At 35.0% G+C, this 25,919-nt stretch overlaps 1 protein-coding gene and 1 long non-coding RNA gene across 35 annotated transcripts in view; one reads left to right on the top strand and one right to left on the bottom strand.

Annotated features, from left to right (window-relative positions):
- Positions 1–25,919, top strand: part of LOC105465018 (neurexin 1) — a 1,132,644-nt gene that overhangs the window by 359,494 nt on the left and 747,231 nt on the right. The gene's annotated exons all lie outside the window — the stretch shown is intronic.
- Positions 20,412–25,919, bottom strand: part of LOC105465015 (uncharacterized) — a 42,098-nt gene continuing 36,590 nt past the window's right edge. For all 6 annotated transcript variants that reach the window (XR_011612168.1, XR_011612167.1, XR_003014145.2 and 3 more), the window contains 2 exons: positions 25,130–25,275; positions 20,412–20,485 (listed from right to left, as the gene is read on the bottom strand). This is a non-coding gene — a long non-coding RNA (uncharacterized lncRNA). The remainder of the gene's footprint in view (positions 20,486–25,129; positions 25,276–25,919) is intronic.

Below are 25,919 nucleotides of genomic sequence, written 5' to 3'. Positions count from 1 at the left end.
ACTGTACTTTGTAGGCCCTCAATGGTTAATTAATGAACAAGTATATATGTATTATAGAATATCTGTGTATAGACTTATATGCATATATAGTATAGGTGTGTGTGTAAAACTTGCATACAAATGTGCTGTGTACAAGGCTACACTACAAAGTACTGTATTGAGATCATTCCCCCCATGTCTCAATTAATACAGCTATTGAGACCACTAAGAATGTATATATAAGCTGTATCTTTAAAATTATTCCTACATTACTGAGATCACTTTGGTTTCTCTCCTAGACTTTTGAATGTGGCACGTACTGTTGCACTCTGCCTTGCTAGACCCTTGGAAATAACAGCTACTAAAAAAATTGCAATCTGTATCAGCCCATTAGAGTATGATGGTTTTATCTTCTGATAGTGAGGACAATATTGCATATCACCATTACTCGTTTTGTTTTTACCTTTCTGCTTCTGAACTGACCCCAAGCTATAACATTGTTAAATATAATTAAAAATATTGCCCTACCTTTAGTGCTCATATGTGTGTCAACTCAGTCACAATGCTCATAATAGATTTCCCTTTCCCTTATTTAATGTTGATAAGCCAAGGAAATTTAGCATCCATAATTTTGAGACTGTTACCAGCATCTGTGTTCAAAGCCTATTCTTACCTCTTAAAAAAGTAAGAAAACACAGGATAGTATACACAAACAAGAACAATTGAGAGATAGTTTGGTTGTGTATTACATGTAAATAGGCTAAGGTTTATGGAGATTTTCTTGGAAATAAAATATGATTCTTTTTAGGTAAAGCTATGCTACTTGGTCATTGTCTTCAGTCTGGGTAATTTGCTGGGGCATCTACATGGTCTCACTCAGTTTGCAAGGAGGAATGAGTTTTAGGACATAGAAGATGAAAATTAATTAATCCAGGTGTGAATTCTAATCTATGCTCTTGGTAGTATGCAATAACCTACAAATAAATGGGCCTTGTCTTTAATGGCCAACAGCTACCATTTATTGGATGTCACCCTGTGCCAGGCACATTTATGTTTTCTGTACCATCTCATTTGAGCTTCAAAAAACCTTGATAGGTAGATATTGTTATCAGTTTCTGTTTCATAGATGATACAGCATGAGACTTAGATAAGTGCCGTGCCAAAGATCATAGAACTAATAAATATCAGAACACAATTTTAATTACTATGTTGATTTCTAGCCATGAGATAAATATGACTGTACCTAATAAGTCAAATTTGTATAAACATCATTGATTTAACATCAAACCACTTGCTTTGATTATTTATAAAAACAGCATGACTGCCCAGTGTATTTATTAGTATCAAATAGTTCAACAAAGGGAAGCTTCTATTTCCTTTCTTCCTCAAGCGTTTTGTGGGTTGCTAGACCTGGAGGGAAGAGTTGAAAGTAATTAATACTTAGTCCTAGAATATTACTTCTAGATTAATATTTACTAATGTGGGTTGATACATGCGTTCTCATTAGTATTTACTATAATACTAATTACACACCCTTTTATATGGCCTGGGACTCCAGGATATTCTTTAATGTCAACATGTGACTTTATATTTCAGACCCTTTTGTTCCTGTCCTCAAGACAGAATGGGCTACTCAGCCCATGCCTGGTCTGACTCCCAAAATAAAAGCATACAATGCAGATTACAAATCATTTTGTTTCTTCGAAGATTTAGATAAAATTTTTCTTTCTTAAAATAGATCAAGATCATTCAATTTCTAGTTGGTCTAGTCTTCTGAGAAAATAATCTGTGCTTCTTGGACATTGGAAAGACTGGTAGAGTGAGAGCAACACAGTTTTTTCACAATTTTCCCTGTTGATGTTATTGATTTAATTCACCTAAGGTGGGGCAGATAATGTACAGACCCAACATTAGAGTCTGTACATTATCTGCCCCACCTTAAGTGAACAGGGTCTCTATCCTGAGAGAACAACTTCTCTTTTTTTCTTGTCTTGACTGTTGGCGGATGAACAAGTTCCTTGGGGTTACAGTAGGCAGTGATGCAAAGATATATTTTGATTCACTTTATGTGAAGACACAGAATTTTTTTTTTTTTTTTTACTGAGTTAACTATTATTATTGTAATGTTAGAAAATCAAGTACTATGAAGTCTACTAACCTCCTGCATCCTAAGGCAGGTCTCAGTGCTCGCCTGGGAGATAAATGAGAGTGTCATTTTACTGTAAATGCTGCTCAGTGATTTGAGAATTGAATAGCATAACCTTGAATCCAAGCACATTATCCTTTTTTTCCACTGCATGCTTAGCTTTTTTTTTTTTTTTTTTTTTTTTAACTTGAACTTAGTTTTACTTAGTCATCCAAAGAAGGAAATGCCTTTACTTGTGGCAAACCATTTTGGTATCTGCTCATTTCTGTCCTATATTAAAATGATTTCTGTCTCACAAAGGCTGTGTAATATTCGTGGTCACATTATAAAGGTTATCAATCTAAAAAAGTTGGCATCTTCCAGATCTTAGGGGAGATATTTGAAAGGATCCCGTTGATTGACATATTTTTTTATTCGTATGTTTGACTTCGTATCAACATTATAACAATGTTGCTTTTGAACTGTATTTTCCCTATATCTATAGTCCATTTTCTTGACTTCTCAAGAAAAGCAAAAGCTTGCTTGCTATTTTAAAATCTTTTTTCTTTTTTAATTTTAAAGCTAAGTCACATCAGAACTCATCCTTCATAGGTCTCTGTAGGATGCTTCAGAGTGGCTTGGGTAATAAATTTGATTCAAAGAAAAATCAAAATAAATCCAGAATAAACTTAGTGTTATTTTTTACTTAGGTTAATTTAGACAGGCATCAGATATATTATAATTATGTATTCAGTGAATTGTCTGTATATTTAAAAAAAGTAATAGATGTAATGTTTTTCCTAAATTCAATTTTTGAGACAGGGTCTTGCTCTGTTGCCCAGGCTAGAGTGCAGAGGTACAGTCACAGCTCACTGCAGACTCAACCTCCTAGGTTCAAGCAATCCTCCCACCTTAGCACATCCCCCCACCCCAACCCCCACCAAGCTAGGACTACAGGCACACACCACTATGCCCAGCTAATTTTTGTATTTTTGTAGAGACAAGGTTTTGCCATGTTTCCCAGGCTGGTCTGGAATTCCTGGATTCAAGTGATCTGCCCATCTTGGCCTCCCAAAGTGCTGGGATTACAGGTGTGAGCCATCACACCTGGCCTCTACTGAATTATTGAGGTGATGTTTAGAGGTAGCATAGCATGTAGGATGGACAGGATATCAAACATGTATGCAAGTCATGGTTCTAACAGTAACCATGTCATTCAGGGTGAATTAGTTATACTTTGTAAAGTGCATTTTCTTCATATACATTTTATTTATTAGTAGAATAAAGATAATTTATTTACTTTTATATATTTGTGAAGTTCGTGTAAGTCCAGTAAGGGAATTTATTTTGCAGTGTCTTACTATCATTAATGATCAATGTCAATAATGAGTAATCATAGATCATCTCTAATTGATTTTAATATGTGGTGTGTGAGCTTTACTCTAGGGTGTTTGGAAAGTTTGTAATTTTTGGAAGCAATGAAACTACACTAAGATCTTGATTCTGGGAGATCTAAAACATTTTCAGATTTTTTTTCTCTGCCTATGCTCTCTTCCTTGCTCCTTGCTAAAGACAGACAGCATTACTTCTTGGTGTTCTTCTTTAATTCTGGGTAGCCTGTTTGTCCACTGACTTGATCAGAATAAGGGAGGACCTCAGCCTTTGTGCCATACTCCAAGAGATCTTCCAGAGGGATGTCTCCCCATGCTCAAAACCTATCCTGTCACCTGTAATCCCTACTTGGTATCTATCTCATTGTTTAGTATCTACCCTGTTATTAATCTTCTCCTTGGGAATCTACTCTTCCACATACTCTTCTGACAGTAACATCCTCTTCTTCCAAGAAGAATATCTCAGTGTTGCCGCTGCCCCGATCCATGTTAAGCATGTGCCTGCACATGCCCTAAGAGCTACCAATCTGTGGTCTCTAGAGTGCCACTGCACCTTATAACAAGTAGACAATTCCTTCTTTCCCAGCTCTGACGTCACTTAAACATTTGTCAGTAGAATTTCTAATGCTTCACTTTGCGGTTCATAGTCTCATAGATTCCCTTTTGAGTCATTCTAAGCTCTACCTCTTTAGGGGCTAAAACCAGTAAAATATGCCTTAAGGGTTATAAATTGCTCTGCCCAATCATCTTGCTCTACACCCCCACCTCTGACTCTTGCCTGGCTTTCTCTCTCCTCTCTCAGTTATCATCCTCATCTCATACATATACAGTCTGGTACTGAGCTGGGAGAATGGAAGAGGAGAGAATATTATCTGCACTAGCAACAAGCAGTAAAAAAATACCTCAGTTTGGCGACATGATCATATGTGATTGAAAAGATCTGGGGAAGGAGGCTCTAGAGGGTTAATGAATCATTAAAGGTCCAAATGTCAACGGTGCCAAGAAATTGAAAACGAGATTTTCCAGTGCTTGTTAGTGATACAGATGACTGAAGGCAGACTTGTAAGAGTTGATTCTAGTTGAAACATGTAAAATGAATATATACGTACCCAGAAAGGAGTTATCTTAATATAACTTTTGCACTTTCCATTATAGCTGCACTGCATTTTTACAAAGTTGTCATTTGGAATAATAGGATTCTTTCTAAAGATATTCAATAACAAATCATGGAATTAATCTAAATTCTGTAAAGGAGAACTTTTTTGCATGTGAAATAAAATTTAAATTGTAATACAGGCTTGTGTATTTGTGTTATATTAATCTAAACAATGCTTGATCATAATGTGTTGGTGAACTTGCCCCACAAATCTGTCTTACCAAACAAAACACCAGATGCAGTGCTTAGAATGGTGACTTGATAAAATTAGATGCATTGGGCAGAAAAGAAAGTGGAATGTTCTAAATAAATGTCACTAACTATTGGGAGGATGGAAGAAAATTATTCTTGTAATATCACAGACCCTTACCCAATTGATATTTTTTAAAATATGTTTTGAATGCTCAGATGATAGAATTTTTTTTAATGAAGGAAAATTTAATATTTAGAAATATGATTTCTAGAATACATGTTTCCATTTGTTATACTTTAAAATAATTTCTGAGATGTCATTTAAAAGTAGGTGGTGATTTGTACTATAGGAAGCACGAATTCACCTCTTGTGGTACTCTCCATGTGCATGAAGAAGTAGGAATGAGTTTGGAAATGGAGGTGTGGGAGACCTGCTTTTCCATATATTGACCTGAGAAAGGGAATATCCATTTACAGTTTTGTCTTATGTCTGGACTTCTTTAATGAAGACTGTCATGGACTACATACTAGGGTTTAACAAAAAACTATTGTATTTTTTATGTGCTTAGAGAATACATTCCCAGAAGTCCAGTCTAGCCTCTCAGCCAGTTGAGGTAAAAAAAAAAAAAGAAAGAAAAAAAAAGAAAAAAAAAAAAAAAAGAAAAAAAAATCAGTTAATTCAGTGAAAGGTCCACAAACCAATTGAATTAACTACATTGATTGGCTGTGTGACTGAATTAGGCCGGTAAATTTAGTCAAAATGGTAGGCTTTTTAAACTGAGTGCTAACAAAAAAAAAATCCCGCTGGTTGGCAAAAGAGATTGAAATACAGTAGAGTTTCTTAGACGGTGTCAAGAAATAGGAAAGCCAACTTAAGAAATTTGTATCCTCAAGTTACAATACCACTGAATTACCCCAGAGTCTTTCAATAGCCTGCACACAGACATGCCAAAGTTAAATTCTGGAAGAGAATATCAATTATGTTGGCTGGTGAAAACTCGTTCAAATCTTACCAGCGATTCTCACAGAACTAGAACAAAACACACTATGGGAATGTCCCAGATTGGCTGCTCTCTGTGTTTTTCTTTGCCTAGAATTTAATATTTCTAAAGGCAGAGATTTTTAACAAGAATGTTTCAAAAGAGTAAAGACTGAAGGATATATACAAGCTATCATGCCCCTTTGTGGCTTATAATATAGTTCATACTTGGCAGCAAAGAAGGACTAGGATGAGAACAATGGTAGATCTACCCTCTGCCCTGTTATCATGAATGCCCATATACTTTATATCTCACTGCTCTCAAAAACAAATCTTTATTTTAATCACACTTACCACCTTCATGGCCTTGAGCACCTGCCATCAAATGATTAATCAATGTTTTATGTGTAATTTTAAAATAAATGAATGAATGCTGAATGAATGAATGAATGAATTGTAACAGAGACTTAACAATATTTTCGTATTTTCTCTTTACTTCACAAAGCTTATCTGGTTTTTCAAGCCTCAACAACCAGTTCAGGACCAATTGACTTTTCCTTTCTTTGGAATTCTTTTGTGCTTGTATATTCTGATGATTTGGTTCTTGATTTTCATAATAATAATACCAATTACTATTATCATTAGAGCTAACATTTACTGAATGGTTAGCATATGCATGGCTCTGCCTGAAGCAGTTTGTATGTATTATTGTTTTATATTTTCATAACAACTAGTAAAGTGGACACAAATATTATATTGCACAGACAAGAAAATTGAGCCTTAAAGAGAATAAGTAGCTAGCCCAATGTCACATAGCTAGTATGCAGCAGAAATGAAAATCAATCCCAAACATTCTGCACTAAAACCTATCCTTTTAACCACTAATCTGTCTTCTGATCTATCTAATCCTCTTCTTGGGGACTTGTGTTAGTCTGTTTTCCATTGCTGTAAAGGAATACCTGAGGGTGGGTAATTTGTAAATAAAAGAGGTTTATTTTGCTTGTGGTTCTACAGGTTATACAAGGATGGTGCCATTATCTGCTTCTAGTGAGGCCTCAGGAAGCTTACAATCATGACAGAAGATGAATGGGGAGCCAGCATGTCACATGGTGAGAGAGGGAGCAAGAGAGAGAAGGCTGAGGTCCCAGACTCTTTTAAACAACAAAATACCCTTAAAATCATTAGCTCTGTGAGGGCACCAAGTTATTCATGAAGGATCCACCCCCATGACCCAAACACCTACCACTAGGCCCATCTCCAACTTTGGAGATTACCATCTGAACATGAGATTTGGAGGGAATATACATTCAAATTACAACAGGAGTTGACTCTGATTTTTTTTTTATTATTAATGAATGTTTTGTCTTTTTGATTGGATCTTAAACTGCTTAATTCATTCTTTATTCTCATTCTTGATCCTTTATCTTGCTCTTGATGGAGCTAACCACACTGCAGATAACTAGATCATATTGATTTGTTAATTATGGATTTTTTTAGCAAATACACTTCATCTTTATTATTGCTCTTGTGACAGTTCATAAAATTTGGATTCCTCAAAGAATAGCATGCCCCGTTTAACAACTTAAAATACATTTATGCTATGTTAACAGTAAACTGGAGTAACTGTAATGAAAAGATGATTCATGGTTTAATTGAATTTTTGAGATGATATATATTGTTTGTTTACATTGCACTGGAATAGCTTGATTTAACATATTTCACTGTTGTCCCAAAAGGAATCTTCTAGTTTATCATCACTCCACTGGCCAAATGCAAATGCTTCTTTCTTTCTAATTGTGCTGCTTACTTATACAGCAAGCCAAGTCTAGTTGATTTTCTGATACAGCATGAATTCAAACTCTGCTTTCCAAGCCGTTGTAGTCTAACACAACGAATTAAGTCATTCTCAAAATCTGTCTGTGTTTCTATTATTGACTAGCAGCCCAAAATACTTGAGGAGCTCATTAGATGCAAGTAGTATTGCCAATAAATTTAAAATCTATTGATTCACCAAATACCATTTATAGTCTGTAGAATTGCTGGACTTCTTAGTCTCTTCTGTCTTGCTGTAAGTCAATACCTGAGATTGGGTAATTTATAAAGTAAAGAGATTTATTTGGCTCACACTTCAGCAGGTTGTACAGGAAGCATGTTGCCAGCATCTGCTTGGCTTCTGGTGAGGCCTCAGAAAGCTTTTTCTCACGGCAGAAGGCAGGGGGAGCCAGTGTGCCACATGGTGAGAGCAGGAGCAAGAGATGGAAGAGGTGCTGGGCTCTTTTTAAGCCACAGAGGACAACACCAAGCCATTTCTGAGGGATCATCTGCCCTCATGACCCAAACACCTCCCACTAGGCCCCATCTCTTACATTGAGGGGTCACATTTCAATGCGAGATTTGGAGGGGACACACATCCAAACCATATCATTGGGCTATTTCATTTAGTTCTTCCATAGCTAGTCTATTTTCATTTCAAATTAAATGTACCTAAAATTAAACTCATTATCTTTGCTCCAAAACGTATTCTTCTTCCTTTATTTTCACCCTGTGTTGACTGCATCATTATTCATCCAAGCTAAAACCTGGGAGTCATTTTCAACTTTTACCGCTGTCTCATCTCCATGTATAAACGATCACAAAGTTCTGCCCTTTCTACTCCCAAACACTCTCAGGTGTCGGCCCTCTTCTGTATGTCAATACTACTGTTTTAGACATACCATTTTCCACCTGAACTATTGCAGTAGCCTCTCAACTCACCTCTCTGTTTCCTATTTGCTTCCTTTCTATTTTCCGTACTTAATACTGTAAGTTTCCAATGGGATTATGCTATTCCTGTCTAAAAATCACTCCCATGTCTCTTTGGCCTAAGAATGAACGGACAGAAGACCTCCTTGATTTGGTTTCTGTCTGCCAGAGTCATTGGTTGTGCTTTCCTCTACCATCCGTACTCCACTTCTGTGCTTCAGATGTCCAGACTACTTGGAGTTTTTTGTTTGTTTGTTTGTTTTTAACTTATATTTCTTATGCTCTTATTTAGGCTCTGTTTTCTAAAGAGAATGCCCTTTCTTTCATTCTAACTTTACCCTTCCAGACAATATCCAAGAGTTACATACTCTTCTGTAAATGCCATGATACCTTGTAAACATTTTTCCTAAGGCTTTTATTATACTTATTGTAATGAGTTACTTTCCTTTTTTTTTTTTTTAATTATACTTTAAGTTCTGGGGTACATGTGCAGAACATGCAGGTTTGTTACTTAGGTATACACGTGCCATGGTGGTTTGCCACACCCATCAACCAGTCACCTACATTAGGTATTTCTCCTAATGCTATGTATGCATCCCCTAGCCCCCCACCCCCTGATAGACCCTGGTGTGTGATGTTCTCCTCCCTGTGTCCATATGTTCTCGTTGTTCAATTCCCACTTATGAGTGAGAACATGCGGTGTTTGGTTTTCTGTTCTTGTGTCAGTTTGCTGAGAATTATGGTTTCCAGCTTCATCTGTGTCCTTGCAAAGGACATGAGGTCATCCTTTTTGATGGCTGCATAGTATTCCATGGTGTAGTTGGAAGCTTTTGAAGATGGTGGTCTGTGTCTTACATATCATTGTTTTCCTACTGAGTAAAATTGACCCTGGTAAATAAAAAATGTTTAATCAGCGCTGAATGGCTAGATAGATTGATGAAGTAGTGGATGGGTCCATTTTTTTCATATGCTAGTATATTCCCAACAAATTACTTTTTCTGTCTGTTTGCTGGTTACATAATTTCCTGAAAAATAAAACAAAATAAAACAACTTCCCTGAAGCATCCTAATAATCTTGCACACCCAACCATAATTCCTACACTGCTAAATGTAAACATCTTTTATGAGCAATACTGAAGAATGCCTTTCTGTTGTATTCTACATAGAATGGAGGAATCATTGGGTTTTTACATTCGTTTCTACCTGAAAGGAAAAAGTTAAGCAATTTAAGTACTGTACTGTAGACATTGCTGTAAATTATAACTTTAATGGCTCTGGCTTCATATTATTTTCATTCAAATACATATATATATATATAAAATTTAGCAAATAAGCACTTTTTGCTAGTATTGGTAGAAAAAATAATTAGATCTAAACATTTCTTTTTAAATAGTATCAAAGGCATCATAATTTCTCAAATAATAAATTGTAATTAAAATTGTGCTAGATAATTTTTGAGCTAAAATAGAAATACATTTTTACACATATATCCTTAGAGATAAATAAGCAGATCTGAGAGCTGGCATCTTCTCTAAACTACTTTTAGTTTTAATTATTGCCACCCTCTTCATTTTCTTCACTCCTTTCAAAAATCACATCGCCCACTGTTATTGTCTGCTTTGTAATATATGTAGATATGTGCAGGTTAAAGAAAAACCAGTTAAGTAAACAGTTTAATTTCCAGTTTAGTAAGCCAGAACAAAATGATGGTTGAATACCATTAGATGTGATCTCAATATGATGTTTTGCAAATACAAAGATATGTTTGAATTATAAATGCATAGTGGTGCTCACAAAAGCATGTTTGATTTAATAACTAATGTTTCATAAGAGATCTCCCATTGCAGGGACCTCATGGAAAAGTTTCACTAAATATTACCATTTAAAATATATTTAATAAATTTCAAAATAATCAGTTTTCTTTAAGTGTCATAAAATGTATATAACATTTTATCTTTAACAGAACTGGGGAATTCAACTGAACATCATTTTGTCTTCACTTAGCCTCTTTTTTTGAAACCTTGCTAAGAAAATATTTATACATTTTACTCATAAGAAAACTGAAATGGGGGTAGAGGAACATAAGATCAGAGTGGATGATTGTAACACTTATTTTCAGCCTTGTTGTTCTAAGATCTCTATAAAGAATTCTGTGCTTCTGTAGGGATTTAACCGCAACTTAAAATTGCATATCAAGCTCATCAGCCATGTGTCACCTCTTGACCACATAATTTATATGACCAAGGCAAGTTTTCTCTGTAGAATAAAGCATGGCCACATTTGAATGAAATCATGGTTTTAGATTAACTTTAGCAATTACACTCCACCTTAAAAAACAAAAACAACGCACAAGAAATTTTCGCTGGGACTAACTTTGATTTGTGGCTTTTTTTTTTTTTTTTAACATAGGTATAGCTGAAAGCTGATGATACATAATGAAGAAGCCAATAAGAAAAATTTTGAATTGCTGTGTAAAAAATGAAATTATTTAAGTTCCTATGAAATGCTGTGAATAGTCAACAAAGATTAATGGTATTATAACAAATTATGGTTACATATTTTCAGAATCAATTTAGCAATCATTAAATATTATGGATCATCATAAAGAAATTTGTTTTCATTGATTTTTACATGTAGTTTTTACATTAGGTTAGGTACTAAATTGAATATTTAAAAATCTGTTTAAAAGTTGAAAACTAATAAAGATCAAATAAAATGTAATGGCAATAGAAGATACAGAAAGGTAATTTTAAATACTAATAAGCTCATTGTATTTTCTTTTCTGGTTTGTCCCTATCATAAACACTGATGGAAAATTTCCATTGTTCTCTAAAGTTTTATGTACAGTTATAGCTATAATATACCTACTTGAAGCTTAAATTATGTTAGCTTAACAAAATAGCAAAATATATATTTATGGTTACAATTTACTGCTGAATTTAAAATCTCCAGTTCAAACATTAATTCTTTATTGTACTTAAAATGTATCATCACATTTAAATACAAAAAAGCTTTTCCTCAAGGCCAACATGCTTTCTTATGCTACAAATTACACTCCAGCTACTTCCCATCGATAACATATATTTAGTTATAAGAAGTGCATGCAATAAGCAAAGATTGATTTATCTGACTGGATGAATATTAAATAAATTTTGTGTAATGAATATGTATCACTTATAATTTTTCAGAAAAAAATATTTGAAAATGATATTGATAATATAAAATAAATCAAGAAATATATAAAGTTATATCATATAATTTTGCCATATTCAGCAACTGGAAAATCTGAATTTTATCTATCAACACAGAAAAAAAGATATATTTTCTGTGAAAATAGCCAAACAGATAAAACACTAAAATATATATATTTTTAATTTCTTATACTCTGTATAGAATATAAAATGTCTTTTCTTCATTACTCAGTTTCTATAGCAACTTGGGAAATGTTGTTCTCAAGAGAAATTCTCTAGCACTTGTTTGCATTGTCAGGAAACCAAAAGAAGAAAATAAATAGATATAAGCTTTGTAGAAATCATGTTTTTAAAGATTTATGTAAGTTACACATTTTGAATTACAGATAAAGATACCATTAAAACAGATAGGATCCACAGATACATGCTAAAATTAGTGGGTAAAAATTTAAGAAGAAAAAAGATATTTGCATAAACTTAAAGTGTCTTTCCGATGGTATTTATTAACTCTAAAATGATACATAGTAACTTTTACAGTGGAGTAACACAGCAGACACCAATTAAACCAAGTGATCAAAGATCACCAAGCAATATCATTTACCTCCAGACATTATGCTCTGAGAAGGGCTTACTGCTTCTAGAATATTCTTGCAATAAATGCATAACCTCAATCTAATAATGAGAAAATATCCGACAAACCCAAACAGAAGCACATTCTACAAAATAAGTGATCTATACTCTTTAAAAGAGTCAGTGTTTCCTTAGTGCTCCCACCAAGGGAATTAGGGAGACAGGACAACTAAATGCAAGGTAGGATCCTAAATTGGATCCAGGTACAGAATAAGAAGATTCATGGAAAAACTGGTGAAATCCACATAAAGTCTGTAATTTGGTGACTAATATTGAATCCATGTTATTTTCTTTTAATAACTATCCTATAGTGATGTAACAGATTAGTATTAGGACAAACTGGGTGAAGAACATACATGGTAACTGTCTGTACGAACATTGCAGCTTTTCTGTAAATCTACAATTATTTTTTAAAAGAAAGTAATACTTAATAATGTTGTTTACATTACAATAAAAATAGAAAGCCATACCCATGTCTCAGTAAAATAATAAAAATATCATGCCATATCTCAGTAAAATAATAAAAATACCATACCCATGTCTCAGTAAAATGACAAAAGTAAATAGCATTAAATATATGGAGGAGCACTTGTCAAGTTTTCACTAGGTTTTTTTTTTTTTAATGATAAATGATTACTCTCTTAATATATAAATGTGAACAGCTTCTTACTGATTTTATGGCAAACTTATGGAACATGTATGATGCTTTTTCACCTTGAACTAATCTTTAGGAATATAGCAGAGTGAGAAGAGACCTGCATTTATTCATTAGATACATAGTGCAATGCTCTTAAGATTCATATTTTCCCTAGATAAATATATGCAGATAGGATAAAAAATTTGAAGACAGTGTGACAATATGACCTTTAGATGTATAAAACTACTCCTAAAATTTATTTTGTCTATAACAAAAATTATGTGTTGAAATGTCTGGTTCATATTGTGTTCTCCTTTTGGATTAGCCTTGAAAATTATGCTAACAGTAGCCTTTTTGGAGATTATTGTTCTAAATTTGAGGTTTGGTTGATTCCATTTCTTTGTTGTTGTTTTTGGACTTTTTTTTTTTTTTTTTTTTTTTTTTTTGAGACGGAGTCTCGGTCTGTCGCCCAGGCTGGAGTGCAGTGGCGCAATCTCGGCTCACTGCAAGCTCCGCCTCCCGGGTTCACGCCATTCTCCTGCCTCAGCCTCCCAAGTAGCTGGGACTACAGGCGCCCGCCACCGCGCCCGGCTAATTTTTTCTATTTTTAGTAGAGACGGGGTTTCACCATGGTCTCGATCTCCTGACCTTGTGATCCGCCCGCCTCGGCCTCCCAAAGTGCTGGGATTACAGGCGTGAGCCACCGCGCCCGGCCTGGACTTTTTTTTTTTTTTTTTTTTGAGTAACTGTGGGAAAGCCAATATGCGTTTCTGTAAAAAATCACAATCTGTGTCTCAGATCTCTACATATATACGAGGGTTACTATATTAATTTACATTGTTTCTACTCTGGGATGTGATTATGACAAATTTAATAATGGATGGGAATACAAAGAATCTTTTTAAAAATCATTATTAGAATATTATATAGTTTTTTATTCAAGTGGCATGTGTCACCCAAAATAATTTGTTTTGAAATTTGCTTAGCTATATTGTCTACTTTATTAGCAATAAATAGTTCAGTGGTTAGTTAATAGTTATGCTATATCTCCAAGTGAGGATAATAAATAGTGATTATAGAAGCACCTTGTAAAGTTTAAAATGTTATACTAAAATTATAGTTTCTGTTTGTATTTTTGATATTGCTATTTATTTCTATTGCAATGAGTATTTCAGGGAAAAATATATTCTACTCTAAACCCTCTGTGGGACTTTCCAAAGACTTAAAAAGTTAAAGCTCAATCTCCCTAATCCTGCAGAGTTTTTTCAACTATTTTTGCTACCTCACTTAATAAACCAAGCTCCACCATGTTCCAGGTCCCACGCCTGTCACTGGGGTTGAAAGACAGTAAGACTGAGCCCTGTCTTCTAGATGCTCAGAGCTTAAATCCCCAAATGTATTGTTTGTTATTTCTTTGAGTGAACTCTTTCTTCAGACCAGCTGGCTACACTCAATTTCCTGATGGCCACCACTCCTCCCCTCCCATTTCTCCTGCTTAGATTTTCTTCTCTCCGATTCCCACAAATTCCATAAACTTCATCACCTGGAGGTATCCTCGGACCAGCACCATCCTCAGCAATTTTTATTTCAATACTGAAAAACTCAGCGTATGGTTTCTGTATACCACAGTGCTTCTAGGTTTCAATCTGACCTTTCCTCTATTTACCTCCTCCTTCCTTTCTCTCACTCCATAATCATAACCCTTGATTATGAAATTCCCACCTGAAATTCCTATTCCATAATGCTGTATCTCTAAAGCACAAAACTAATATGCATGCTCTGTAACCAGGAGGAGGAGGAATCCCTATACTGTTAATGCTTTCCATGCTTTCCAAACTTTTACACATCAGAATGCCCCCCCAAAATCATGATATTTGAATGACATATTGAAGTAATTGAGGAGGCTGTTTGCCCCAGGTTATACTCAGCTACTCCAAGGGAAGAAATATTGATATCACAGCACAACTGTCCAGTTTTCAGCAAAACACAACTATTGTACCAATTGTACAGGTAGTTACAGAGCAGTATTTCTTCTTAAATCCCATAATCAGTGCATTTTCTTCTTCCTGCTGCATGATATGCAGTTACTCCTTTCATATAACTTATGGATACCAGTATTTGGCTGGAGAATATATTGCAGTAGTGATTTAAGAAGCTTGTAGACTATAAAGAAGCAAACAAAAGTTTTTCACATATTGACTGTATCTTTCACTCTTTGAGCCATTCCCTTAAGCTTGAACAGAACACTGATTAAGCAAGGAGACCTTGAGATAATCACTCTTATTTATTTATTTATCCACATATCGTATAGTGGATGATCTGTGAAAATGCCACTAAGACATTGAATGGATAATCAAGTGTGACCCTGGAAAGCTGTAAAATGGAGCCTTTGTTGAAAAAGAAAGGAGACGTTGAGATGTTAGACACTACTAGGATTGAAATACCATTCAAAATACTTCACAGCTCCCGTTGTTTCTAAAAAGCATCTTATTACACAAAGAAAACCCAAGAGAAACGATCATTAGATGAGTGATGTAGAGAATTCTTACTTGGTTTAAGGTGTTTTGTTATGCCATAGACAATATCAAATATATATTCTGAAATATATAAAGCATTATGCAAATGTAAGTAATGAAAAAGATGCTAGTAAACTTTGTCAATGGGACTTAACCAACTTCAGACTATGGCTCCAAAACTCTGGGAGCTTTTAATGCACTTAGAATAGATACAAAGATGCAATACTACTTAGGAATAAAAAGCCAGGGGCAAAAACAGAAACATATAGATGGTAAAGCTAAGAAGGAATACAGTGTGTTAAAGAAGGAAAATATAATTTCTAATAGGGAAACAGTAGAGAGTTTCTTAGAGAAGATCAATTTTGAGCTGAGCATTAAAGGATGGATATAAGGAGAAAACTCAGAGTTCAGATTTGATGCAGCAGTGAACCAACGAATTTCCTTTGCTCGTCCCATTTATATTACATTCTATCCTGGTCCTTATACATTTAACAACATAGCTATCAGCCCAGTAACATATCATTACTTGCAGAATGCTATTTATTTCACAGCAATTGATATACTGAAAGGAACTAAAAATATCTTTCTTATTCTGTGAGCATGTGTAACCAATATTACGTCCTTCTAATAATTTGAAGCCCTTCATTCACCAAGTGCTATTTGGATCACTTTATTAAATGTTAATGGAAGAAGCCCTCTATTATTTTACTTCTCTGAAGATAGCAATTATGAAATTGTCCCTGCTGAATAGCACAATATGTTGATAATATGCAATTAAGATGCATCATCAGAAAAAGAAAAGTGCAGTTTACTTGACTGAGTTAAATCTGTAAAAATGAAAAAAAATTGTATTAATTCTTTGTATTTCTCTATATTTCAATTTATAAATTTTTAAATCTTTAGAATAAAAGCACAAGTTCATAAATGAGTAAAGCATCCTAATTGCTTTTGAAGAATGAAGAAGTATATGGTAATAAAGCAAATTTCATTCAAGTAAAGCAATCAGGAAAAAATGTTTTCCCTAGCTACTTAAAAGCAAAATAAGTTATTTTTCTCTGGATTTCTCTTTTATATACTCTCAGCATGCCACCCACATGTTCTCTAAACCTAGAATCAGTAAAGTTTGTTAAATGGGCTTCACTACACACACACACACACACACACACACACACACACACACACACACCCATTATTTTATGCTCTAGAACTTGGAATTAATGTATACTGTCTACCTGGTTTGGCCCAGAATACTGGATTAGTAGTTCTAACATACTGTAACAATTACAATTGGTATTTAAAGCTGTTTGACTCTTTTTTTACCTGCATAATCTATTCTGAATGATGGAGCTTCAGAGTAAGAAACAGCCTTATAAACATCCCAATACAATCATTTATTCCCATGAAGCAAATGCTCTGTTTATTATCATACCCTTACCAAGTGTTGGTGAAAGTGTGGAAAAGCTGGAACTCTCATATACTGTTAATGGGAATGTGAAATGGTACAACTTCTTTGGAAAATAATTATTTGGAAAATAATTTGTCAGATTCTCAAAGAAGATAAACATGTACCTACCATATATCTACCTAAAAAGCTAGACATAGACCTACCCTATAATCTAGCCTTTCTACTCCCCAGTAATTGTTTAAGGGAAATGGAAGAGAAATTCACTGTAGTGACTTGTTTTTGAATGTTCGTGACAGCTTTAATTGTAAGAGACAAAAACTGGAAACCATCAAAACTTGAATAGACTAATATGGCATATACATGCAAGAAATACTCCTGAGCAAGGAGAGTGAATGAACAACTGATATGCATATCATGGATGAATCTCAAAATAATTATATTGAGTGACAGAAACCAGGCAAAAAAGTCTACATACTTTATTGTCTCAATTACTTAAATTTTAGAAATTGCGAACTAATCTCTAGTGACAGAAAACACATAAATGGTTGCCTCCCACTAGGAGAATTGGTGGAAGGGAACAAGAGGTTACCAAGAGACTCAAAAAAAAAAAAAAAAAAAGTATGGGGTGATAGGTATGCTTGTTATCTTTGATTATTGTGCTAGTTTCATGGATGTATAAAAATATCAAAAATATCAAATTACATATTTTAAATATATGCTGTTTACTGAATGTCAGTGGTGTCTTAAGATTATTATAAAAGGTGGGAGGCACACAGAGTTAATTAATTGAACCAGGAATAGAAAGCAGATTTTTGCCCTTTTATTCACTGTTCTACACTGCATAATCCAGATTTTAAATTATATGATCCAGCTAAACATGTGTTTTATAGTTAATTCAATTATTGGATATGATTAGAAAAAGTCCTCCCTTTGATAAACAGACCTCCAAAACCACAGCAAAGCCTACCGTCTTATATGCAGGGTTGTTAATAAATTCTCACTTTCTCAAATAAGTCACAAGCGCAAATACTTTGCGGAGTTGGTTGAAGAGAGCACAAAATTTGGATTTCTGGCTTTAAATGGTGAGTATTTTGCATGATTAACTCATTGTAGCCTATTTGGTCAGTTGAGGGGATTGCCAATAGATCAGTTATTTGATTTGACATTATTATTTATCTAGTAGGGGAATTTCAGAAAAATGGCTCTTTCAATAATAAAACATACAGAGTTGAGATGTAGCTGCATGAAATAAGTTAATTCTAGTTGGCATTTATCTGTTTAAAAGATTCAGGATCAATAACAGAATAGTAAGACATTTTACTATCCTTCACAGCTATTCAAACAGAGTATTTTAAGGTATGAGAGGGAACCCTCCTTAGATACTAGATAATGTTTTAGAATCTATTTTATTAACTGGTAGAAAAGTAGTAAATCTACTAAATCTAGTACATGGAATTCGCATAATGATTAAAAGCTGACCTTATTGTAGGTGACACAATTTTTTTTTTTTTTTTTTTGGAGACGGAATCTTGCTTTATCGCCCAGGCTGGAGTGCAGTGGCACGATCTCGGCTCACAGCACGCTCCGCCTCCCGGGTTCACGCCATTCTCCTGCCTCAGCCTCCTGAGTAGCTGGGACTACAGGTGCCCGCCACTATGCCCGGCTACTTTTTTGTATTTTTAGTAGACATGGGGTTTCACCGTGTTAGCCAGGATGGTCTCGATCTCCTGGCCTCGTGATCCACCTGCCTTGGCCTCCCAAAGTGCTGGGATTACAGAGGTCACACAAATTCCTTAATCTCTTTTTCATTTGTGCATACTGAGGAAAAACGTGGCTTGTGGAAAAAGTAGTAAACTGGGATCTATCAAAGCAACCATATTAAGAGAACAAGTTAATTTTACTTTTAGTTTATCACATTTGATACTGTAAAGTTTAACATGATTTGTTTTTTCTCTTCTGAAAGCATACATGTGAAAAAAACAAAAATTACATGAATTTTTTTTTTATTATTTGAAGGATAAACATCTCTTTGCCTTTTATTAAGAAGTATTCTGCAAAGAAGGTGATAGCATTAGGTCATTTTTATTGCAAAATAAGACTGAAATATATCCTATAGTTTCATAGTTTTTTTATTTTTTTTTATTTTTAGGAATGTTAATTCCATTTTCTATTACATCAACCTAAAGCTTTATCTTGGTTCAGAGAGAATATCAAAGTATGTGCTTTGGTTTTTAAACTCATGGCAGAGTTTCTGGATGAGAGAAGATGACTAGCTTTTCTATGCCCAGAGAGTGAAGGACATTGTATAACCCAAAATTAACTATAGATACTTTCCTGTTAAATTTTTTTAAAGAATCAAGGGCTTTGCCTTTGGTTCCACATGGTAATTCTGGAGCCAAAGTTGGAGAAGGATTTTTTTTTTTTTTTTAATCATCAATGTAGAGAAAACAAACCCAATGCCTATCCTTCTATCCCGCCCCTCCCGTACCGCCCCCCACCCCAAAACACACACAGGCTTTAAACTTTGAATTCTCAAAAGTTTATTTTTGAGCTAGAGATTTGAGATAAATATTTTCTGCTGTAGCAGAAAATTACTTGGCTTAGCCAAGTTTCTTTGAAGAGAGAAGCATGCTGTTTGTTCTTTAGTTTGCCTTGTAATTATTTTCTTTTGTAAGAGGGAGAAGGAAAGTTATGCATTCTGTTTGGAAAATGCAGAAGGTATTTTGCAATAAATATTAATATTGCTTTTAGCATTCATAAATTATTTAAATAATTGGTTTGTTTAATTGTACATTTGTCATCTATCTGCCATAATACACTGTAAGCTCCAAGAGGGTCTGTTTGTTCACCATTATATTCCTAGCCCCTGAGCAAGTGACTGCCCATAGTAGGAGCTTTATAAAGACTGTATTTGAAATATTTAAGTAATGATTTTCCTAGAGATGGTACCATTGAGATTCAGATGCAAAGATTCAGAAAGCAGGGTTTCAGCTGTTGGGAAATAGGTTCTAGGTATTTTCAGTCAACTAAAATAAGAAAAGTTAAAGTAATAAAAATAATCTTAAATCTTAAGGCTCAAAATTGTATTTGGGATACAGAAAATTGCAGTAGAAGCAAAAGTGGATAGAGTGCATACTGTTACACACATAGATTGTGAATTCTGGATGATTCATATGTGAATTATGCATATGCATTTGAAAGTTCCAGACTCACATTTTCTACAACCCAGAATGAATTGAAATTACCTTTACTACACTAATTGTCATGTATCCTAAAGGCATGCAAGTAATTATGAAATTAGCCCAACCCAAACAGAATTAGAAAGCCAATTCTAAACCAGGACAATGCCAAACATGTGTTTTTGCATTTTCTGTGATTTTTTTCTGTTTATTTAAACAGATAACTTAGACTTCAGTCTACAATTTAAAGGTTCCATAGGGTCAGGTTGGAATAGGCAGTTTCTTACCAAGATCATGAATGGGAGGTCAATAAACTGAAAACAGCAGAGGGAGCAGAGCTGAAGCTCAAACAAAAGCCAGTGTCTAAGAAGCACAAAGGAGAATCCAAAGGTTAATTTCCCGAAATAACTAAGAATCCTCTCAAAACCCATGAATCTAAAAGACAGAGATGTGAAAACAAGCAGCAAAGTTGGAAGGAACCAGGTGATCTTCTAGAGAAAATAATTTATTTGGAGGCCGAAAAAAAATACAGTATGTGGATGGTGTTTCAGTGAGCAAAAGGACATGATGAATGGTTTAAGTCAAAGAGCACGATAGCCCTAGGAAACACTGTGAAGCAGATGAAGATGTCTTGGATATGTTTTCTTCTCTGACCTCTATCACCTATATCTTGTTTTATTATTACTGGGCATCATTTCTCAAATAGTGCTCCATGGATCCTAATGATTTATCAGAATCGTCTGTGTGTTTGTTAAAAAATTAGGCTTTCTGGATGTCATGCCAGGTCAAATAAATGAGAATCACTGGGGGTAGAGTCTAAGAATCAATGATTTTTACAACATCTCTAGAGAAGTTTTATTCTCTCTCAAGTTGGGAAATCCTGGATCTACACCTTCAATGCTAGTGTCCTCATCTTATTCCTTATAAGCTACCATTATGCTGGACCTTACTCTCTGATACAGAAATTTCCCTGACCAAAATTTTCATGTTTCAGAACCCAGAGGTTCAGGATTTACTAATTGATTCCCTAAACAAGAGATTCCCAATAATTTGGCTTCCCTGGACCACAATGGAGGAAGAATCACCTTGGGCCACACAGAGAATCTACGAAAAACAACAACAACAACAAATTGCAAAAACAAAAACAACAACCACAACAACAACAACAAAAAAAACAACTCATAGTGCTTTAAGAAAGTTTACAAATTTGTGTTGGGCTGCATTCAAAGCTGTCCTGGGCCTCATGCAGCCTGCAGGTTGCTGGTTGGACAAGCTTACCGTAAACCCTTCTAATATATTAATTAGAGAAGAAATAGGCTTATTTTGTAGGAATTGTTTTTGGACAATGCCATCATTCTCTTGATATGTTAACCATTCATACTTGGCTAGAATTTGAAGAGAAGAAAGTGGAGCATTGGGTACCTAATGAGGGTATGTGTTGAGGAAGATGTCCATTTCTGAATGTTTCAAAACATACCATGTAGGTGGCCACTAACTGCCTGTGCAAAGAGCTAGCCCTGAATATAGCAGGGCAGGTGTGGTGTTCAAAATACTGAAGGCAAAATAGAATCTGCAGCTTTTCCTTGCAGATGATATACTTTTCTACATTATGCAAGCTGTGGTAAGGACATTTTGTTTAGTTTATAGCATTTCAGTGCCTGTTGGGAGGAATTGAAATAGACTTTGTACATGTACCCTCAGACTCTTGAAAAATATATGCTATGTACATTGTAATATCAATACTGTCACAGAATCTGTAGGGAGTGAAAGCCTTAAGGAATAATACAAATAACAATTAGGAGGAATTTCAGTGATGGACAGACCAAACAATTCCCTTCCCTGCCTCTGCAAGTCTAAGAAGCTTTCAGGAAGCACTTCATGAATATAACAACAGGTCTGCCTGGGGAGAGACGGCTACCACAGAGTTTGCATGTCAAGCATTTCAGTTTCTAATTAATATAAAAATATCCAGGATAGTCTTCAGATGGTGCCTCAGAAGTAGTAATCTTTTTTGGGAGGTTCTAAATGACATGAAAAAGTAAAATTATTTTAGAAGGAAGGGGAAACCCTTGCTGTATAGAATCTCATCATTTTATGAAGGCATACTGATGCTGTCACTCATGTTGCTGTACCATAGAATTTTCCTAATGTAGCAACTAGGAGACCAAACCAGCCTCTGGGGCTGTGTGTCTAAACAGCTGTTGGGTAATTCTTGAGGACCCTTTAGGCACAAGCAAGGAAAAGTGGAAGCCATTAATAAGCTGTCGTTGAGCAGTGTGGCAGAGGAAATCATTATTTATATTTGCTAAATGGAATAAAACTGGTTTCTGAAAAAGTAAAGATAAATGCATGCACCTAATTTGTTTTTAGACTTGAGCAGTTCATGTTAAACGGAGGCTCAGATGAGGAAGCAATCTCCGCAAAAAACGCACATCTGAAAGTAGGACCACAGACGTGTCTTGTGAGTTCTTCTATGAACCTTTTCCTGAACCTCTTCTTCCTTGGTGGGCTAGAACTTTGTCTTTGGTATCAAAGAGACCAGAGATTCTTTCAATCTTGAATTGTTACCTAAAACTCTCTTTCTCTGTAAAACTGAGTTGTCTAAAACTCAGTGTGTGTGAGTGTGTAAAACTCAGGTTCTTTCTCTGTAAAATGTGAATAATAAAAGTACATACTAGTATATATATGGGCAAGAATGAACACTAACCACTTGATACTTAAGGTGAGACCTTAATGATGAACCTTATATGAGAATGGAAGATATGTCCTTTCCCTTACTATTTCATACTACACAAAGAACTTGCAATGATATTTTAAGATGTATATGCAGACTTGCATCTACACATACAATAAGATTGTGAATTTTCTAAGGTCAGAAGCTTTGTTTTCTTTATCTCCATATATCCAACTCTGAGATCAGTGCTTAGCACATATTTGAAACACCATATGTATTTGTTTGAAATCCTGATGAATGGACTACCTGAGGTTCTGGGAGGTAGTGCTCCAGTTTCTTGGAGGACCCTAAATTCAAGTCAGAGGCACCCAGCCAGAAATATGGCACTGGCCTGCTTCCTGGAGAGTCCAAGCGCCAGACATTCACATTGCTGTAAAACAGCAGTCAGTCTTGCTACCACTGTCAAGCCTCTCACCTGTTCTAACTGCAAGCTACGCATTACCCTTGCACAAGGTCTCTTCTCACTAGATGAGTTTTGATGTTTCAAGGTGGGAGAACGCCACCATTCTAAAAACCAAAACAGGTTAATGGTGCTAGGTCATGACTTAATTGTGGCACTGACTTGCAAAGATTTCTTTTTGCAAGTAATTTTATCTCAGTCAGTCTATATTCATATACAGTGTGGAGCTAGACGAAGAGTAGCTAATGTTCATTCTAGTTACAATACTTTTGGGTGAAGGCAGGCAACACAGGGTGTTGTTAAGAGCCTAGATTTGCAGACAGACAGACTTCAAGGCATTTATCCTAACCTTGCAATTTATTAGCGCTATTATCTTACATGAAAACCTTAACTTCTCAATGTATCTATTTCCTCATCTGTAAAATGGGGATGTTGAAAGTTACCACAAAGAATGTTTATGATAATTAAATGAGATGATGTGACATTGCTTACCATGATGTCTGGCACACTAAGAGCCTCTCCTGACCTTCCAACTCCCCAGTGTGTAAAGTGCAGTGGATAGGAGGCATTTGCTGTATTTATTTAGTGTCCCCTGAACACCAAGCACTGTTCTAGATGTTGGGATAAATTAATGAATAAAATAGAAAAAGTCCAGTCCTCTTGGAACAATTTTAATGATAAATCTATTTTTCAATATAAAGTAGAAGTATACTTCCAAGATCCCATTGTGTCTTCAAAACCTCCAATCATATTAGAATAGAAACTTAATTTAGAATGAAATCAAAGAAAAATCAAGTATAAATGATAGTTATAATTTATTGTGAAATGTTAATCAAGGCATTAACTTTCAGAAAGGGAAATCCTGTTGAAAATTTTTAAAAGTTGTGGATTAGGGAAAAAAAGGAAAAAGGAAGCTAAAATTCATATTAATTAAAGAATGAACAACTAAGTTTTGCAGAAAAATATAAATGAATCTTCAACTCACAATGTACAGAAATATATTCCAAATAAGTGTGGCATTTATAGAAGTATCTTTGGTTTTTAAATTTAAAGAAATTTATAATATTTTTAAAATATAAAATTCGCAATAATTTATGTCAACAAATTATTTTTAAGTAGGATTCATTCCATTTATCAAGATTACCCCTAGACAGTATACCAATGTGATGAAAACTCCCCAAAAAAGTGATACTGAAACTTCTTAGATCAAAAATACCTCATTATTTTATCAAAGGAAAATATCCTGTATTATCCTGTACCTAAATAAAATGGATCAAGTAATAGGCCTATCAAATGAACATGTTTTCTGGGCAGGAGAAACCATACATAGTAAACATAATGACATTCTTTGTAATGGGTAAATGCTGTAATAAATGTCCAGCAAAATGGGAACTAGTTTACTGCATAAAAGTATGCATTGGCCAAAGAACAATTGCTTATATATTTATACTGGAATGGAACCTTGAGGCAATGTGTCATTGATGCATTCAGCATCCTCCCTACTTGATGGAACAGTAGTCATACCTCATGCTATCTAATGTGTGTGGCATGCCAGTGGGGAGCAAAGTGGAGGACTGAAAAAGGGCCAGAGGGCAGAAGTTGGGTGGTGAAGAGAGGCAAGCAATGCTTCCTGCCATCACCCTCTCTCGTGATTTCCCTGAAGCTATCCTTTTGTGTCCATGGCTAATTTCTCAAATACCTATGCCTACCCACAGTGTAAAAGGCAATATTTGTAGTGCTATACTGTGATGTGTGCTGGAGAGTATGGAGATTGTAGAGCCAGCTGTTGGGAAGCTTATACTACTCTAAAAAGGGGGAGGAAAGTTCTTCAAACTCGGGCTGCATATGAATCTGGAGGGATAAAAGGAAGCACCTTTACTAGTGGAGCCAAAGAGGAAGTGATGGTAATTTTGGACCTGGAATCTGGCAAAATTGCACTGGGACCTGAAGATGACAGGAGGAGGCAGCGGGAACGTCTCAAAAGCAGGAAATGAAGACTAGTAGACGGAAGTGATGAGGCTATAAAGAGAAAAGGGAAAGGAATGTGAAGGAACGGCCGAAGAGTCTGTTTTTGAATTATGGAAGCAGAAAAATTACCAGGAGGTGGAAGTGGAGTGCAAAAGTGACAATTATATTTCTAGAAGACATGTGAAATAAGAATAATTTAGATAATTTCTTCCCGTTATGTAATTGCTCCCCTGCCCCAACACACACAGACACACAGACACACACATACACACACACACACACACACACACACTCCAGTGAATGCATTTCCCATAAATTAAGAACATTGGATTTACACTAAATAGATCTATTTTTTTGCCCTGGTTCTGAGGCTTACCAGTGATGTCGCATTGGGCAGGTCAAGGATCCTTCTGAAGTAAAGATACACCCACCTGCTTTTACCTCAACTAGCGTTGTTTTGAGGATGTATCAGATGGACAAAGTGTGAATGCTTTCTAGACCCTGGGATAGCCTATGCAAATGTAGGGGGTTTATATTTGGATAAAACTAAGGGAAATGAAGATTAAAGCCAAGCACTTTCACATTGAAGTAAACAAAGGAAATAAACAATGGAAAGGCTAAGGTCTGCTTATAGCACATCAATGAAATAGTTATTCTTGTATCTTTTTTGAAAAGCTAATTATAAAGGCTAAAAA

This window comes from Macaca nemestrina, chromosome 13 (assembly GCF_043159975.1).
Source record: "Macaca nemestrina isolate mMacNem1 chromosome 13, mMacNem.hap1, whole genome shotgun sequence".
Lineage (NCBI taxonomy): Eukaryota > Metazoa > Chordata > Mammalia > Primates > Cercopithecidae > Macaca > Macaca nemestrina.
Note: the sequence above shows the minus strand (reverse complement) of the source record. Positions and strands in the feature narration are given on the sequence as shown.